The following is a 12,072-nucleotide window of genomic DNA, read 5'->3' as shown; positions in this document are numbered from 1 at the left end:
GTTCCAGACCTCCAGGAACCCGCTCTCTCCCCAGGTATATACACTGGCTGCTCCCCTGTACTCACTGGGAGTCTTGCCTGAACTATTAACATTCTAAAGAAAGCTGAAACTTATTTTTAAAAATTATTGGGAGCGTTTTCTAGTTACTTGATGGTTGCTTTTAAAAATTGTATTTCTTTATTGTATTGCTGTGACTTACATTTGGAGGGACGAAGGGGCATTTTTAAAACGCTTTGAGGGCTCTGGGGCTTTGTTTGACTGCCAACTAGCGCGACCGGACGCATCCGCCATCTTGGGTGAGGCGGTTGCTCGGTTGGCGCTCTAGTGCGAGGGCGTTTCCTGCCCCTCGCGCTATAAATTGGTCATTATTTGTCGACTTCGTCCTATACACTGGCTGCTCCCCTGTACTCACTGGGAGTCTTGCCTGAACTATTAACATTTTAAAGAAAGCTGAAACTTATTTTTAAAAATTATTGGGAGCGTTTTCTAGTTACTTGATGGTTGCTTTTAAAAATTGTATTCATTTATTGTATTGCTGTGACTTACGTTTGGAGGGACGAAGGGGCATTTTTAAAACGCTTTGAGGGCTCTGGGGCTTTGTTTGACTGCCAACTAGCGCGACCGGACGCATCCGCCATCTTGGGTGAGGCGGTTGCTCGGTTGGCGCTCTAGTGCGAGGGCGTTTCCTGCCCCTCGCGCTTCATAAATGGCGACGAATCCCCGTCCGCGCAGCGGGCGGGCGCAGCGGGCGTGCCGGAGGCGCGCCAGAGGCAAGCCCATCTGGGCCCGTCCGGGCCAGAACGGACCTAGGGCCAGGGACCTTGCCGGTTTCTACAGGTAACCTGATTAAATACTCCACAGCAGACTTATTCATGCTAAAGCCGTCAGACTCACGCTATTGCTCACAGGGACTTAAACTTGATGTTCCTTCCATACCCTGTGAGTACTGTCCCCCCCGTAGAATCGAGGAGTGTCGTAACAAAACCTTTGTGAAGGACCCTCTTAAAATAGGACTTCTTAATTGTAGATCTTTACCAAAACACTCTATTCAAATTTCCGAGTTGATTCTAGACACACGATTAGATATTTTATATCTCACGGAAACATGGACGTCAGACTTTTCAAATTTTGATTTAGTCAACTCTCTTCCTCCCGGCTTCTTGATTCACTGCCTCCATAGACCGCATGGAAAAGGAGGTGGTTTAGCCATCATCTACAGGGACAAGTTCTCTTGCAGAGTAGTCCGAGGCCCTATTTTGGACGCGGAAAGTGGTCACTTTCACATACAGCTTTCTCCGAATTTTTCCTTAGCTGGATTATTGGTCTATCGCCCCCCCGGGACGACTAAAAAATTTGCCAGCTCTATTTTGGATCATGTCCCTGTCCTAGCGGCATCCTCTCCCTATTTCATGCTTCTGGGGGACTTTAACCTCCATTTCGATCTACAGGAAGATAATAGTATAAATGACTTTAGATCGGAACTTAGAACAGCCAATATGATTTTACACAATTTGGAACCTACGCACGTGAAGGGCCACCTGTTGGATTTTGTGTTTTCAAATATTGCGCACCTCCAAACAGGCCCCCCTCTTCCCTTACTCTGGTCGGACCATTTCCTTGTGGTAGGGGAGCTCAATGTCAGCCTGGACTCTTCTTGTTCCCGGCCTCAGAAGACCCCCCCGATCTACAAGAGAATTTGGTCCCAACTCCCTACTGACAGCCTCTTGCGTTCCCTCGCTGAGTCCAGTCCCCCACCTGGCCACGGGCCTCTGGAGGCCGATATCGCTTTCCATGACTGGCTATGCCACGCGTTAGATGCGGTTCTGCCCGAAAAAAAGTGTACAAAAAAAACTAACAGCCACAAATCATCTTGGTACACCCCGGAGCTGGGGATGATGAGAAAGAACTGCAAAAGGCTTGAACGGGAATGGCGGAAGGACTGGGCCGCCAATAGTAAACATAACTATCGAGAAGCTATGAGAGCATATAAAGCCGCACGGATCTCCACCAAGGCTGCCCACTTTGAGGAGCGAATAAATAAGGCAGGCAATTCTTCAAAGGAAGCCTATAAAATTCTCAAAGAGCTTATTACGGCTCCCATCCCCCCACCCTCTCAGGTGGAGAATCCCAATAGATGCAATGAGCTGGCTCAGTTTTTTGACACCAAAATACAAAATATCCTAGCTAGCCTTCCCCCTAGTTCAGGCAATATGAGCACAGCAGCCCCCAAGGGGGTTTTAGGCATGAAGGGTTTTGATTCAATCTCCCCCATCTCAAGGGAGGCCTTCTGTGAGGAGCTGTCGGCTCTGAAGAGTGGCTCCCCGCTGGATCCTATGCCTATCCGGATCCTCAAACAATGTGTGGATCCGATTGTTGGTCCTGCAATTGACCTTCTGAATGCCTCCTTCACCCATGGAATTGTTCCACCAAGCTGGAAGCAGGCCATTGTCAAGGCTCTTTTGAAAAAGCCTGGCCTTGACCCCATTGATTTGGCAAACTACCGCCCTATATCACTCCTGCCGGGCCTGAATAAGATCGCGGAGAAGTTTGTTAATCGCCAGCTCTCCGGCTTCCTGGAAGACAACAATCTATTAGGCCGGACGCAGACTGGCTTTCGCCCAGGCCAGCGAACTGACGCGGCCTTGCTAGCGATGGTGGAGGAAGGCAGATGCATCTTAGATTCAGGAGGTTCCGCGGCGCTGGTACTCCTGGATCTAAGCGCAGCTTTCGATACGGTGGACTATAATATTCTGATCCACCGTCTGGGAAATATTGGAGTAGGGGGACGGGCCCTCCAGTGGCTTCAGTCATACCTGAGTGGTCGCTCTTATCAGGTTTGCGACGGCGATTATAGATCTGCGCCTATTCCCCTCCAGTGTGGAGTCCCGCAGGGCTCTTCGTTGAGCCCCACGCTTTTTAACGTTTATATGGCCCCGCTGGAGGAGGTGGTGGCACCCTTCGGAGTGACTATGGTAACCTATGCAGACGACACTCAATTGATTGTTTCCCTGTCTCTTTCAGAAAGCCAGGGGGAGAAGTTCGCTGCTTGCCTCACCAACATCGTGGCATGGATGGCGGAATCCCGGCTTAAACTGAATGGGTCAAAAACGGAGTTAATGCTTCTTGGCAATTTGTGCTCGTCACTGCCCAATTGTATGTGGCCGGCCAGTATGGGAGCCCTTCCGGCCCCCAAGGACGCTATAAAGAGTCTTGGGGTATGGCTGGAACCTGAGCTGTCTTTTATTACTCAAGCCAAGCGAGTGGCTGGGACGTGTTACGGGCTGCTTCGCTCAGTCCGCAAAATCCTGCCGCTCCTTCCTGATAATTCCAGGAGACTTCTGATCCAGGGTTTGGTGCTTTCGAGGCTGGATTACAGCAATGCCCTCTTCCTGGCGGCACCTGAATCGACTCTGAATGTTCTTCAAAGAGCACAGAATGCAGCTGCGCGGATGCTCACTGGTACAGCCAAAACCTCTTCAGCTCGGCCTGCCTTGGAGGCCTTGCACTGGCTACCAATTAGATCTCGCATCAAATTCAAATCCCTCTGCATGGTGTTTAAGACTCTACAAGGATCCGGCCCCCCCATTCTTAGAGATTTGATCCGCCCCTATAAACCCTCCCGTGCCCTTCGCTCTGAAGCTGGGAACCTTGTAGTGATACCCAGAGCAAAAAAGGTGAAAACGGGTGGACGTCGTTTTTCTATTAATGCGGGCCATCTTTGGAATTCCTTACCAGCGTAATGAATACAACCTGATAAAATTCCGCAAAACACTTAAGACCCTTCTTTTCCCTTTGTAGGTTCCTTCTGATGTTCTGGGATAGTGGCTCAGTGTATTACTTAGCGCTGGGACGCTCAAGGGCAGCCATGCGCTTTAGAAATCTGTTTTCATTTCATTTCATTTCATTTCATTCATTTCATTCATTTCGGGTACCTTGTCCTAGACCTCCAACCACCACCACACATCATACAGATTATTGAAAAAATGTGATTTGCCCCCCGAGAACACCCTCAGTCTGGCATGGTACAATAACATATATCAGAGGCCCATGGAACGAAGCTTCATTTTAACTTCCAAGAATGTTTTGCAGGCCCTCTGTACTTTATTGGTGTAGTCGGGGTAAATAGAGATCTTTTGTTTTTCATACCTGGCAGTGTCACTTCCCATGTTTTAACAGAGGATACAGTTCCTGTAGTTCAGTATGTGTGCAATTATATCCAGCACAGCACTTCTGGTCGAGGCAGAGCTACCAAAGCCCAATGAGCTCTCTCCAAGGCAAATATGGGGGACAACCCACATGGTTTTAGAGCACCACGGATCCATTATTCAACAACATGTTTGACGGCATTCCCTTTTACCCACTCTGGGAACCACAGTAGGTGCACATTATTTTGGTAGGACCTTCCATCCATGTCCTCTACATGCACCTCCAGGGCCCCCAGTCAGGACATGACCATTGCCATCTGATTCTGCAGAGTAGCCACCTCTGCCTGGTGCTCCACAATAGAGCCTTCGCCCACCTGGACCTTACCATATACCGAACGAAAGTCCGTGCGCAGCAGGTTCACCTCTATGGCCATAGTCTCACTTGTATTATCCAGGGCCTGCCTAGAACCCTAAATGTGCCCCTGTAAGTTCCCCCTTGGGGGTTCTCCGGTGGAGAGCTCTGGCTCCTGGTCTTCCCACCGGTGGATTGACGTTGTCCAATATAAATTAGGTGGGTGGTACCCCCAGCACTTTCGCCCCACACTTTAGCATGCAGCCTAATGGGGAGGCAAAAGCTTTTAGCTACAGGGATAGGTTTCCCGATGGATCCCCTTGATGGACGCTATAAAGAAAACCATTGTGGTGCAGAGTATCTCATCTTCCATCCAGGACTTCACTTGGTTATTTGATTATGAATCCCCTCCAGTAAACAGAGGTTTTATCTTTAGCTCCTTCTCAGAGATTGAGACCTTAAGGTTGATGTCCAGTTGAGACATCTCAAATGTGGAGATCTACATATCTGATACACTTTCCTACTCTAGGGTCACCTTGTGCTCCTCTATCATCGCCAATCTGATTGCTCTGAACTGCGAGCACTTTCTTAAGCGAGGGATTGATGTTACATCTGTTATAGAATGCGGGGACTCTCCTTCCAGGCATCCCGTAACTCGGTGTCTGAATGGTCCAAGGACCCATAAATCAGTGGTATTTGATATGATGGGTCCCAATTTAGAGATCATACTCGGTAACCCCAAAGATATTGTGGTTTCTTTGTGCCAAAGTGGACGAACAATAAACATGGTGATGGACCTGCTAGCTGATCCTCAGGTTCCAGAATTTGGAAGACGACTTGGCAGAGTGGAGCTGGGTGGCGGAATTATGCCTGCTCCCCAGCAGACAGGAGTCATCCCTTCAGGAACTTATATTGGCAAAGGCCGCTTGTAAGCGCCTCGAAAGACGCTGGAGAAGAGATTTTTCAGCTCTTGGTAGGAGTGAATACAAAGCCAGCCTTAAGGGCTATCATGCCCTAATTAGAAAGACGCGGGCTTCCTACTACAAGGAGAGGATAGAGATGGCGGAGAACTCGGTCAAGGAGTTGTTCACTGTCTTTAAGGAAATATCCTCCTTGTCTAATATTGAAACACCCTTGGTTGGCTCAGTGGAGTCCTGCAATCGGGTGGCAGGCTTCTTCGTAGAGAAGGTAAAGAAGATTTACTCCACTTTCCCGGGCGCGGCTCGGGAGGGATGTATGGACAATGACGTACCCAGTAACATAACGAGGATAGAATGTCTTGATACATTCATTGTTCCATCTTATGATACCCTAAACAAGATAGCTGCTGACATTAAGTCTGGCTCTCCCAAAGACCCGGCATCACCTAAGATGCTCAGAGGGAGTATTGAGACCCTCGAGCACTACATCAGACATCTTTTAGAGCTTTCTTTTAGCACAGGCACTGTTCCCAAAAAATGGAAGGAGACTGTTGTTCTCCCTTTGAAAAAGAAACCCCATGTCAGCATGGATTAATTGGACAATCTGCGACCTATCTCACTTCTACCTTACTTTGCGAAGATCGCAGAGAAGGTAGTTAACAACCAACTGATGGAACATGTTAGTAAGCATAGTCTTCTCCACCATACCCAATCAGGTTTTCGAGCATCTTATTTGACTGAATCAGATCTGCTTCTGTCTATTGAGACCATCTGGAAATATGTGGATGAGGGACAAACAGCGGCATTAATTCTATTAGATCTATTAGCCCATCACTCATTGCTACAGTGTCTCAGAAAGGGAGGGGTGGTTGGTAAGGCCTGGGAATGGATGGAATCCTTTCTGCAAGACCGCAGTTTTCAGGTAGCGCAGGGACACCATCGGTCAAAAAACATCAAGTTGAAACAGGGGGTGCCACAGGGGTCCACTCTCAGTCCGACCCTATTTAAACTTTATGTCACGCCGGTGGCTGAGATCACACAAAAATTTGGGGTCAGGGTTGTGTCCTATGCTGACAACACTCAACTGGTTGTGTCCCTCACACAACCAGATAAGAAGGCAGCCAGTAATTTCACAACATGTCTGCAAGAATTAGCGTCCTGGATGGCCAGTAACTGCCTTAAATTGAACAGAAACAAAACGGAGGTGATGATTATAGGGAAGGCACCATCAGTGTGGACATCGGCTTGGTGGCCACAGACGCTGGGGCCTACACTCACGCCTAGCGAACAGGTTAGGAATTTAGGGGTGTGGCTTGATACTAAGCTCTCATTTGAGCACCATGCAAGACGAGTGGCGGGCACATGTTTTGGAGTCCTGAGGGGACTCAGGAAGACCTTGGACTTGCTACCTATCACAGCCAGGAAAACCATGGTCCACGCCTTGGTGACATCAAGGCTGGACTATGGGAATGTCCGTTACCTGGGAGCTAATGTCAAATGCATTCAGCGGCTGCAGCATATCCAGAACACGGCAGCTCGCTTGGTTTTGATGCTGCCTAAGAGAGCCCCCTCTAAGAGGGCTCTGGCCACCTTGCTTTGGCTGCCGATCAAGAAACGAATCCTGTTCAAGGCCCTCTGTGTTAGCCATCGGATCTTACAGGGGAAGGGGTCCACCTACTTATCCAACCTTTTAACTCCATATACCCCCACCCGTCAATTAAGATCTAGTGGGATGGGGCAGGTTAGTATACCTATCATTAGGAGAGCAAGGATGGGTGACCATTCCTTTCGCTTCCTGGTGGCACAGCAGTGGAACAAACTCCCGTGGGGGCTCTGGCTGGAGGCCTCAGAGGCAGTTTTCCGCAAGGAGTTGAAAACGTATCTTTTTCCCTAGATTAGACCATTGTTGTCTTCTTCCTTTGAGGGGCTGTAAATCAAGTATTTTATGTCAGAGGGCCGCTAGGCTGTACCGTAGCGCGGGGACACACTAGCCTAGTGTAACCAGGTGCTTTATAAACTTGTTTATTATTATTATTATTATTATTATTATTATTATTATTAATATATTTATTATAGGAAGCTCGGGGGGGGGGGTTACTCCTGACTTGGAACATGTCTGGCCTGGGTCATAACGTTGAAAAACTACATTTTTTGAAAACTCGGAACCCTCAAATTATATGCTGATTGTAGTGGTTTTTGTGTGTTTTCTAGCTACGTTAAGTGCTCTGAAAGAGACCATGCTTGTAGGCTGGTGGCCATTCTGCTTAAGAATTTGATCAATTGGAACCAGATGGTTTTTAGTCATCCCTCGAATCTGTGCTTAGGCTTGAAGTTAGCATGATTGGGAGACAATGGTTGCTCCTCTTCTTTCCTTTTGCCAAATATGTATATGCCACCCGGGAGACACTGATTATTAGGTGAGTGCACTTTTTATTCGTTTACGATATAGCTATCAGGGAAGAATGTCTCCATATAAGAATCATGGGAGACATAAATGACCAGTCTCCAACTCGGCCACTTAGATTCACGCCAACATTGATAAAGAAGAAATCTGGTCTATACCTGGGATCTTATTCCTGGGGAAAAAAGAATATACAAATGAGGGCTGTCCTTCCTTGAGACCCTTAGAATATTGGATTTGATTATATTAAATATGAGAGTACCCACAGGTGAAGCTTATTCCTTTACTTTACATTCCCCTGCTCTAGAGTCTTCTAGACTATGTGGTTGTCTCTTATCAAACGCTTGGGAACTGTGAAAATCTTTTTGTTCTCCCGTCAGCATTGAGTGACCATAGTATAGTGGGCATGGCAGCTGACTTTAATTTAAGGGCATTGGATCCGGGACACGCTTGCCTTGGTATGACCGCCTTTAATAAATCAAATGGTCACTTTTTTTGGACATTAAAAAATATGGCCGTGGTCAATCTCAAAATTAAGAGGGTTTATGCAGATCAGGTGGGACGTGTGACTGACGATCTTGTTCAATGTTTCGAGGCCCAAATGGAAGAGATTCACAACTTAGGCTCCAGTTTTGTTATGCCTCAAAAGCCTAAACAGGGCATATTCCCTTCTGAAAATATTAAATCAAGTTATAAATCGACCGACGAAAAAGCATGTGCAGTTTTTTATGGGTTGCCAGCAGGAAATTAACCACCTCAAATGTGTAAGAAGTCAAGGTAAACTCAGTGAAAGGAGAAGGCATTGCAACTCGAAGTTGATCAGTTTGGGAGAAGCCACAATGACTAAAGATTCCAGGAAGTACTGGCGCCTGATCGCAGAATATTGTGATTCAAGGCATAAGACACTGCCTATCCTGATCTCTGAAAAGGACTGGGTGGATTCTATCTCCCTATTATGCACAATCAATAGACCAGTCATTCCTGTAACAATTGGTGTGGAAGAGACGTCTCTCTTGGCATATGGTCCTCCTTCAGGGGAGGAACTAGTGGGGTATATAAAAAACGCTAGAACATCTGGTTCTCAGGGTCCTAACGGAATCCCCATTGCGTTAATCAAAAAGGATGCTGTTGCCTGGGGATCCTTTTTTTGCCACATTGTTTAATTTTTGTTTTCGATCTGGGAAAATTCCACTTCTTGGAAAGTAGTGTTGTAGTCCCTTTGTACAAGAAGGGTCCTAAATCCTCTCCATCTTGCTTCAGAGAGATTATTTTGCTTGACGCCTCGGGCAAACTATTTGCTATGAGCATCCTCCACCATTTACAAAATGGGCTCATGACAGAACATTATAGCCCCAGAACAGACCAGTTTCAGAAAGAAGCATAGTACAATAGATAATATTGCGATCCTCCAGAATATTGTAGAGAAACATGTTTTCCTGCGGGGCATGCCGGTTTATACTGCATTTATCGACTTCTCCACAGCGTTTGATAGAGTGGATTGTCATACGCTGTGGAGAATGCTTCTTAAATCTTAAATTGGGTGTCCCACATCATCTTTTGGGTCTCATTATGGAACTACACCCAGATAAATGGTGCCAAGTTCAAATGGGAGGATAGCCGGGATTATCCAGCAGGATTAGAACACATGATGGGTTTAAGCAGGGTTGCCTGTTGGCCCCATCTTATTTTCTTTATATATATCTGATCTCCCTGGCACCCTAAATTCTGTGATGGGAGACACCTTGTAGAATTGGTACAATGTCAGTTGGCTCTCAATTATATGCTGATCATGTGGCCATCTTTAATTTGACGCTGATAGGCTTGCAACGTCATTTGGAAGCCCTGACCACATATACAGAAGTCCATTTCTTGAAAATCAACATCACCAAAAGTAAGATCTTGGTCTTCCGTAAGAAAGGGCTTAGAATAAAGAGGTGTTTCCAATGGCTCCTGAGTTCCAAAAAACTTGAACTGGTCGATTCTTATTTATATATTGGAAAGGTTTCAAAACCTGACCGGGATAGAGAACACATTAAGCTCTGTGTAAGCAGGGCTCTTTTTCAAGTTAGTGCACTGCACAGATTCTACGGAATCTGTGGGAAATGCCATTTTGTGCATGTTTTATCGGTATTTAGGATCAACATACCTCCTTTCTTGTCCTATGCAGCTTAGGTGCTGGGTTTGAGCTTCTGGCTTTCCTCTGACAAGGCTGAAGGCCAAAACTTGCATCAAATTTGAAACTTAAACTCTCTGGCTGCCCCCCCCATGTTTTGTGTCTTGAATTTGGCTTAGTCTCCTCATATATCTCCTCCTCTGCAGCAGTTTTGAGATGGGGCAATTTCCTACTTCAGGGGGATGAGGCAACACTTAGGGCTTCCCCGAGAGTTGAAATCTTTTGTAGGCTGAAACAACATTCCACATTCTTTAGGTCCTTTGGGCGAGCAAATGATTTATTTGGGCTTAGCTTGAATACTGATTCCCCCACGCAAAAATCTGTGTTGAAGTCGTTTATAAAGAGGTCTCTGTCCTCCATGGCTTGGCCAGAGATATTGCCTTGAGTCAGTCCAAGTCGCACAATGAGGTGATATGTGGGAGCGCTTTGGGGAACAAACCACAGCCCAACTTAACTTGGAACTTACCCCATGGGACCAGAAGGCTGATACTCTTGTTGAGACTGCATGTGCTGCCCTTAAGAGAAATTACTGCAGTTTGGGACAAAATACCAAAAAAAGGAGAGAATCTGTGAGATGTGTGATCTACAAGTCCAAGATATTAATCAAGTGCTAATTATGGGTCCGGAGTTGCAAAAGGCTAGGCGCTATTTTTTACGGCCTTTTTTCCTCAAATTCAATATTTACTCCGCCCTCGAGGCCAGTTCATTTATTTTTTCCTTCCCAAATGATATGGTTTGTAATAGGATTTATCTATTTTTTTAAACTTTTCTGGAGATTTATGAGGAATTTTCAAAGCGACTTCTTACATTGTAATATTTTTTATTGTTCCTCACTTAGGTTTACGTGCATTGCAATGTTTTAGGAATGTTTTGTTTCCTCTCACATTTTGTATATTGCACTTTGCACTTTGTTGCCTTACAGTTTTCTGCCACTAAAGCAGCGATAATTTTAACGCCGTGTCTTGATAATGTGCCCCTGTATTATTTGTTTTATCTTTACTGTATAATTATGTGGACCTCCATTGGAGTTCCGTATCATAAGAAATAAACTTGAATTGTGCATGTGTTTAAGTTAAACATAGACCTCTGTCTCTCAGATAAGATATAATAATTTTAAGAAAGCCTGAGATGTTCATACTATGCACAACGGTTCATTGAAAAAATAGTAATATTTTCATATTAACATCTCCTGTTTCATTATTAATTTCATTCACAAGTTTAGGGTCTTCATTCATGCTTTCCTCTTCATTGTTTACCAGCTGCATTCAGTGGAGCTTAAGCTACACACATTTGCATTGCTATAACAAAAGTAATGGCAAAGCTGAAATTACAAAGGAACAACTCCAAGTTTAATAAACACATACTTGATTGTGAAATGTTTCACCAATCTACTGGATGAATATGAGCAGTGATCTCTGTGATCCCAATCAGCAAATGAATGTGTAACTAATATAAAGGCATACATTATTGTTAGCCTGATAATATAAGCAAGTGTTACTGACTCAAAACACGGTTAGGTTTCTGAATTTCAGTAATTGGATGTGTTTTGATAACAAATTCATAGTCAGTTGATACTCTTAAGATACAAAATAATGATTTGGGTTCTTGTCTAAGAAACGTTCGGCTCAGTTCACAATGGTATTTTCAGTCATAAACATACAATTACAACCAGTTCCATTTGCACCTAAAAAATATTTCACAAAATGATTCCTGGCAGCGGGATTTAGTGCTGGGGATTTCTTCATCAAAAGTGCAGAAAAATCAGAAATTTTAAATCCTTCTCAAGAAGGGGGAAGCATGTGTTACGAGGCATGGTTAACCCTGTACATTTGTGGACACCCACACACTTGTACATATGTGGGCATTCATAAGCTGGACTCGGAGCTAGAACTAGTCAGAACGTTAATCAGACAAATCCTGCAATAACTTCAATTGCGGGATGGGTAGGAGGATGAATGCCCGCCAAATATGCTGTGGTTGCATGGGCATGGTGTTCTCCACAGGAATAAATGTTTTCTCCATTGAGCAAACGTCTGGTTGCACAGGGGGTCCCATTCTGAATGTGCCTAAATCTTTGCTTT

Source organism: Triturus cristatus, chromosome 6, assembly GCF_964204655.1.
Source record: "Triturus cristatus chromosome 6, aTriCri1.1, whole genome shotgun sequence".
In the NCBI taxonomy this organism is placed as follows: Eukaryota; Metazoa; Chordata; class Amphibia; order Caudata; family Salamandridae; genus Triturus; species Triturus cristatus.
Note: the sequence above shows the minus strand (reverse complement) of the source record.